The sequence below is a fragment of the Diadema setosum genome, chromosome 8 (genome assembly GCF_964275005.1).
Source record: "Diadema setosum chromosome 8, eeDiaSeto1, whole genome shotgun sequence".
In the NCBI taxonomy this organism is placed as follows: Eukaryota; Metazoa; Echinodermata; class Echinoidea; order Diadematoida; family Diadematidae; genus Diadema; species Diadema setosum.
Window position 1 is genome coordinate 30,678,509 of NC_092692.1, and position 8,336 is coordinate 30,686,844.

Sequence of the window (8,336 nt, forward strand, 5' to 3'; positions counted from 1 at the left end):
TTGGCTATATACGTCAAGTGACTGATAGCGCTATTCAACTTCCCACGAGTGGCCGTGTGGATTCGATCAATATACAGTTACAAAGATAAATCTTGAATCGTTTCAACCAGATTCCATTCTCATTTTCAGTGATCGACAACGAAAATAATGTAAAGTAGCGACTTGAAGTAATATTGAGAAATGTTCGTGAAGTCCAATTCTTTATACAGTCCTACATAATTCAGATGAAATTGTTTCTGTCATGCAACTAATTGAAAATTTCGTGTAGTGGTGTCGGCGTGTCCAAGTAAGTTGATTGGAAAGGATATGTGAATGAATATTTACCAATAGGTCTTTATATTGTAAAAAAAAATCAAACATGGCCATGCGGTCTTTTAAAAGTCATCTTCACTTTAACATTTGTAATTTCAAGTCCAAGTTGCCTGTCAAAGCAATGTGGTCTCCAACAAAAAAACAAAGGGATATTGTGTGTGTGTGTGTGTGTGTGTGTGTGTGTGTACGTTTACATGAAAACGTGATTTCTACATGGACGAAGGTGAATACTCCATAAAAGGAAAAAAGCAAAAGATATAAGTATTTTGTTTCGTGCTCTTATGGGGTTCGAACCCGTACGTGTGCAACCTCACGTCTCTTGTGACGTCGCCTTTATCCTCTCGGCCATGACAGTACGTCTTGACGAGAAAATATGAGGAACGTAAGCTTATACGTGAAAGATGATTCAGGAATCGTTTTGTCCACATTCCATTCTCATTTTCAGTTTTTAGCTGCAAAATTATCAACCTGATGAGGAGATTTGAAAAAATAAAATGCATGATTACTGCAGCTTATTGTCTGAGCTACCACATACTTAAGTTTCAGAGGAAATGGAGCAAAATCAGTTGAGATAAAGGTGCTTAAACGTTGTCAAGTCAATGCATGGTTAAAAAAAAATCACCTTCCATAGACATAACACGTCAACTTGTCTGATTTTGAGTCTTTACCTTTAATCACAATTTGAAGTATGATGGTAAGTCTTCTCGAACTAAGAGTGTGGAACGTATACCTTCTACGTGAAAGGTGAATCATGACGATCACCCGTGACTGACACATCTTCAAAGGGATCTGTTATTAGAAGTGGAAGCCCTCGTGCCAAGATAATATTGTCTCAGCAATTCCAAAGCAATGATACCCTTACATTTAGGTATACCATAATTTCCCTCTGAAATCAATGGTATTATTCATGTACAATTGCTTGCCTTGTCCACAAACTTTGCTTTACAAACTTTCAGTGAAAGGTGTCATAACATAATTCTGTAACCGTCCATTAGCAGTGATTGACTACATAAATCAAGATGATAAATATCAATTGAACGCTTAGCGCGTATAACTAAGGGGGATTTCAGCCTGATGTTATGTTATTTACTGCTCAGATACCAACAACACTCATCACCTACGGCTACGTATAGAGAAACAGCCATGACGAAAATAAGTTTTCCTTTTCTTTGGCAGATAGACACACAACCCCTATATAGCCCCTATAACTGACATGGAGGGACATGAAAAAGTTCATTACTACTACTAAACAGTGATGCCTTCTACTCATGTGGCACAAGATACCTCTATAGCAACATAAAACCTGTCTAAAATTCCGCTATTGGGTCAAACAATAACAATCTGGAATTTCAAAGAGATGAGCTAGACGCCATACACCTGGCCTAGAGTTAATTTATTCAGTTGCCATTCCTGCTCCAGTTGAATTATGTAAATTATTTCCCGACCTGTCTTGTGCAGTGTAACAGGAACAAACGTAGAGAAAAGGAAAGAGAAAACGAAAGGTGGCAAGCGGGGCACTGTATACCAAGGGCAATTTACAACATTACGTATGATAAATGAAGCAAATCCAACCTCCAGCCTCCGACAAAAAAAAAGGGAACTTGAGTGACTGTGTGTCGTGGGGTAATGACATCGGAATGAAGCTGAACTGCCAAAAGAAAAACAAAGAAAGAGAGAGAAAAAAAATAATAGCGTCCTGCGGGTCTCGAACATCTCGTCCTAAGGTAGTGCATAATGACCATGCAGCGCGCTAAGCGACTATAAAGCCACACGGCTGTCCCGAAGACTGGATGTGAAATTCATATCTTTATATCATTTACAACATGAAAAAGTTAATTACTACTACTAAACAGTGATGCCTTCAATTCATGTGGCACAAGATACCTCTATAGCAACATAAAACCTGTCTACATCTCCGTTATTGGGTCAAACAATAACAACCTGGAATTTCAAAGAGATGAGCGAGACGCCATATACCTGGACTAGAGTTAATCAATTCAGCTCCCATTCCTGCAAGTTATTCAAACGTACATGTTCCTACCTATCCTGTTACAGTATAACAATAACCAATGAAGAGAAAAGGAAAGAGCAAACGAAAGGTGGCAAGCGGGACACTGTAACAAGGGGCAATTTACAACATTAAGTGTGACAAAATTAATGAAGCAAACCCAATCCGCCAAACTCCAATACAAAACAAGGGAAATAGAGCAGCCGTGTTCACGGGTTACGTACACTTGATAAAATAATATGATAAATGACATCGGAGTAAAGCTGACCTGCCGAAAAAAAAAAGAAAAGAAAAAAAAAAGAACGGGAAAAGTCCTGCGGGAGTCGAACTTCTCACCTTCCGGTATGGCGTTATGAACACCCAGCGCTAAGCGATTACGCCACACGGATGTCCTGAAGAGTGAATGCGAAACTTAAATATATAATAATACTATCGTGACTAGTTGACTTGTGATGGCGCTATTCAACTTCTCACAAGTGGCAGCGTGGATTCGATCAATATACAGTTGCAAAGAAAAATTGGGAATCGTTCTGTACAGATTGCATTCTCATTTTCAGTTTTAAACTACAAAATTATCAACCTAATGAGGAGATTTGAAAACATAAAATGCACGATTACTAAAGCTTATTGTCTCAGCTACAACATACGTATGTTTCAGAGGAAATGGAGCAAAAACAGATGAGGTAAAGGTGCTTAAACGTTGTCAAGTCAATGCATGGTTTGAAAAAAAATCACCTCCCATAGACATAACACGTAAACTTGTCTGATTTTGAGTCTTTACCTTTAATTACAATTTCTAGTATGATGACGTCATCATATTTCAAAACCATCACATGGACTTGAGAGGCAAATGTTCAAAGTACAACATATCTGAATTTGGGATAATATTGAGCTTAAACAACAGAGATACGAGCAAATGAATGTCTGAAACAGTACCTCAAAAAAATCAATTCCACTTTTTTTATTTAAAATGACGATATGATGACGTCATCGCGTGTTCCTGGCAATATTGATACTTGGAATGTTATTTACATTTCATATACTTTTGTAATATGCAATAGAAATATGGGGTCAACGGACGATTTAAAGAGCTATGGCGAAATAAACAAAGACATGTTTTTTCACTATATTTGCAGAAAGACGCGCACGAGGAATTTCAACTTTGACGCCAGTGCATTCCTTTGTTATAGGTCGAAATCGATCGGAAATCAATGGATATTGTTACTCAGAGTATAAGGAATCCAAATCAGTCAAAAAAATTGCATTTTCATGTTGCTTACGGGCTCTGCGCGAGAAATTGCGCGGACGGACGCGCACGCGAGAAAATGTTTGAAACGCTTAAAATTGTCTGAAACTTCGAGATTTCCCATTGGGAAGTCGTTTTGAGCCTTTTAAAATTTTGACGCGCGCTTACGCGCGCGTAATGATGACCTGTGTAACTAGCGTTAAAAAGTAAGATAGAGCGTGACCTGAACTTCATGTCCACCGAAAATGATACAGAAATGACATCTAGTTATGAAGTTATGATCGATCATGTGACAAAGTCCGAAAATCACAAAATGGCGCCTAGATGACGTCATAGATATGTTACTGTCATGAAAACCTTATTGTGGCTAGATTTTGTCATGAGACATGTTGACTGAAAATGTCATGTTATTTCGTAATGTCATTCTTGAGATATTGACGACACAAAATGTGGCAGAAAGAAAGAAGAATAAAAAAAAAGAGAAATTTTGACAATCACAATAGGTGATACGCTGATAGCGTATCACCTAAAAAATAAAGAGAGATTTTGACAATCACAATAGGTGATACGCTGATAGCGTATCACCTAACGAGACATGAAAACTCGTCACATTGAGGACGAGTTAGGTGATACGCTTGTGGTCATCAGATGACAGTCATCTGTGATCGACAAAGAAAAGAATGTGATATAGGCACCTTAAAGTTATATTGAGCGTGCTTGCGAAACCGTTTTTGTAACCACTCGGCCACGGGTCATCCACGGAAATGGTAAGACAAAAAAAAAAAAAAAACCAATGTATAGATATAACAGGGGGAAAGTCAATGCCCACTCAACTAACGTGGCCGTGTGAACATCTATTGCATTGCTAGACGGAAAAGCGGCCTTGTAACGACTGAGGTCGCTATGCCATTTCTGGCAACTTGGAAAAAATACGTCCCGCAGACATAAAACCTATAATCGGCTGGTTTTGATACCTTGCCTTTAATCATAATTTTCAGTGTAATGACGTCATCAAATTAATAAACAATGACATCGTCTTGAAAGACAATTGTTCAAAGTACAACACCTCAGTCGTCGTCATTACATACTATGATCGGTTTGGCAAAGTCAACCTGCAAAAGTTTGCTGCAGTCGAAGCAATGTGGTCTCCAACACACAAAGAAGAGGGATATGGCGTGTGTGTGTGTCTGTGTGTGTGTATAGGTGCGTTTATATACGAACGTGATTTCTACATGGACGAATATGTAATACAAAGTTGAGGAAAAAAACAGTAAATAGCTAAGTATTTTGTTTCGTGATCTTGTGGGGTTCGAACCCGCAACCTCACGTCTCTGAGACGTCGCCTTTAACCACTCGGCCATACGTCTCGACAAGAAAATATGGGGAACATTATGGACTTGAAAGACAGTTGTTCAATATATAACGCATTCATCGTACGTTGTCAGTTTGCTATTGACATGACGATCTATCACACGAATATGAGGCAGGTATTATAACCTGTATGAAATTATTATAGACATGGTTATCAAATTCCCCTAAAATTTCCTTATAATTGCCTTATTTTTACACACAGTTATGCTATCTCTTTAAACTCGTCACAGTTTAATTAGAATCATTAACATCATACATTAGTACCATATTCAGTTCCATAGCTGATCACGTTTGCTAATTAATTAGGATTAATTGTCTAGAATGTGTCATATGGCCAACCTGTATACACACATATACACACACACACACAATGCTAAATGTATGTATCAAACATCTGTAACACAACTTTGAACTTACTGTAGGAATTATCGCTGCACTTATCATTCATACTTTTTATCACCATCTGAAACTCCACAAAAACCACTAATTGACAAATAATCATCAATACAGAAGACTGACTTAAAGGAACAATGCAAATACCTTTTTTACAATGTATAGCTTGTTACATGTGTAAATCAGCACAAAGTAACCACGACTACATTGTGTTACTGAATTGATATGAACAAATTTCATTTTGTTACAATATACTATATCAGTTTAAAAAGCCCAGCCTGCAAAATTTTGCAGCAGTTGAAGTAATGCAGTCTCCAACGCAAAACAAAGGTATACTGTGTGAGTGTGTGCGTATAGGTGTGTTTACATGCAAACGTGTTTCTACATGGACGAAGGTGTAGTACTCCATTGAAGAAAAAAAAAAGTTAAAAAAAATAATTATTTTCTTTCGTGCTCTTGTGAGGATCGAACCCGTACGTGTGCAACCTCATGGTTTCTGAGACGACGCCTCTAACCGCTCGGCCATTCGTCTCGACGAGAAAATTAGAGGAACGTAAACTTATGTACGTGAAAGATGAATCAGGAATCGTTTCGTCCGCATTCCATTCTCATTTTCAGTTTTAAATTGCAAAATTGTCAACCTCATGAGGAGATTTCAAAACATAAAATGCATGATTACTGCAGATTATTGTCACAGCTACAACATACTTAAGTTTCAGAGGAAATGAAGCAAAATCAGCTGAGATAAAGGTGCTTAAACGTTGTCAAGTCAATTGATGCTTTAAAAAAAAATCACCTCCCATAGACAATACACGTAAACTTGTCCGATTTTGCGTCTTTACCTTGAATCACAATTTAAGGTATGATGACGTCATCAAATATCAAAAGCATGACATGGACTTAAAAGGCAAATGTTCAAAGTACAACATATCTGAATTTGGGATAATATTGAGCTTAAACAACAGAGATACGAGCAAATGAATGTCAGAAACAGTACCTTAAAAAAATTAATTCCACTTTTCTGATTTCAGATGACGATATGATGACGTCATATTGTAATTATGGAAATAATGATACTTGAAACGTTATTTTCAATTCATATGCTTTTGTAATATGCAATAAAAACATAGGGTCACCTGACGTTTTAAAGAGCTATGGCGAAATAAACAAAGACATGTTTTTTCACTATATTTGCACATAGATGCGCACGCGAAATTTCAACTTTGACGCCAGTGCATTGCTTTGTTATTTGTCAAAATCGATCAGAAATCAATGGATATTGTTACTCAAAGTATCAGGAATCCAGATCAGTCAAAAAATGTGCATTTTCATGTTACTGACGCGCTGTGCGCGCGAAAATGCGCGGACGGACGCGCACGCGCAAAATTGTTTGAAACGCTTAAAATTGTCTGAAACTTCGAGATTTCCCATTGGAAAGTTGTTTTGAGCCTTTCAAATGTTTGACGCGCGCTTACGCGTCCTAGATGACGTCCTAGGTAATTAGCATCAGAGAAAGAAAGATAGAGCGTGACCTGAACTTTATGTCCACAAAAACTGATACAGAAAGGACCTTTAGTTATGAAGTTATGATCGATCATGTAACATGGTCCGAAAATGACAAAATGGCGCCTAGATGACGTCATAGATACGTTACTGTCATGAAAACCTTATTGTGGCTAGATATTGTCATGAGACATGTTGACTGAAAATGTCATGTTACTCCGTAATGTCATTCTTGAGATATTGACGACACAAAATAGGCCAGAAAGAAAGAAGAATAAGAAAAAAGACAGATTTTGACAATCACAATAGGTGATACGCTGATAGCGTATCACCTAATAAAGAGAGATTTTGACAATCACAATAGGTGATACGCTGATAGCGTATCACCTAAAAAAATAAAGAGAGATTTTGACAATCACAATAGGTGATACGCTGATAGCGTATCACCTAAAAAGACAGATTTTGACAATCACAATAGGTGATACGCTAAAAGCGTATCACCTAAAAAGAGAAATTTTGACAATCACAATAGGTGATACGCTGATAGCGTATCACCTAATAAAGAGAGATTTTGACAATCACAATAGGTGATACGCTGATAGCGTATCACCTAATAACAAATTGTGAACACTGTGATGTAGTGGATATGGCTCAAGACTTGTAATCGGGAGATGAGGGGATCAAATCCTTTGCCTGGCCAATGCGTTAGACGGTTACAGTTCGTTATTCCGAAGGTTCTTCTTTCCTTAGATTCGTTCATCTGAAAATGAAATAGGGTTCATTGTACCAAAGCTTCGTGATCCCGAAGGTTATAAGGGATAGTACAGTATTAGCGGAGATGAGAATAGGGCTTTTAACTTTTTGCGAGATACCAAGAAAACACTTATGAAATAGTACAGAGCATACCAGTTTAAGAGGAATTAAAAGTTTATTTAATAAAAATTGGGCTTGGAATGACTGAAACATCCAAAAACAAAGTAAAACAGCGATCGTAATAAAGTGTGGGTCCCACACTTTATTAGAATTGCTCTGTTTTGGATATCTCGGCCATTTCATAACCAATTTTCATCAAATAAACGTTGAATTCCTCATGGAATTGCATGCCCTTACATATTTCATAAGAGGTTTCTCATTATCTCACCAAAAATGTTAGAAACCTGAAATTAGGTCTCAACCAAAACTATACAATCCCTTTAATTCGTTTATCGGAAAACGAAATAAGTTTTGTAATATTATTCTAAAGGTTCATTAGTGTGCAAGTTCTTTTTGTTTTCGGATTAACGAACCTTATTTCATTTTCGGATTAACGAACCTCATTTCATTTTTGGTTAAAGGAACCTTCGGGATAACGAACCTTATTTCATTATCAGAATAACGAACCTTGTTCGGAATAACAGACCATACAGTGTATTTCATTTTCGGAACATCTAGGTGTTGAGAAATTGTGTGTTTCGGAATAACAAACCTTCGGTTTAGCGAGTCTTATTTTATTTTCGGATTAAT

The 8,336-nt window shown here is 37.2% G+C and overlaps 1 protein-coding gene across 1 annotated transcript in view; it reads left to right on the forward strand.

Moving 5' to 3' along the window:
• Positions 1 to 8,336, forward strand: part of LOC140232197 (uncharacterized) — a 74,797-nt gene that overhangs the window by 66,086 nt on the left and 375 nt on the right. The window lies entirely within an intron of this gene.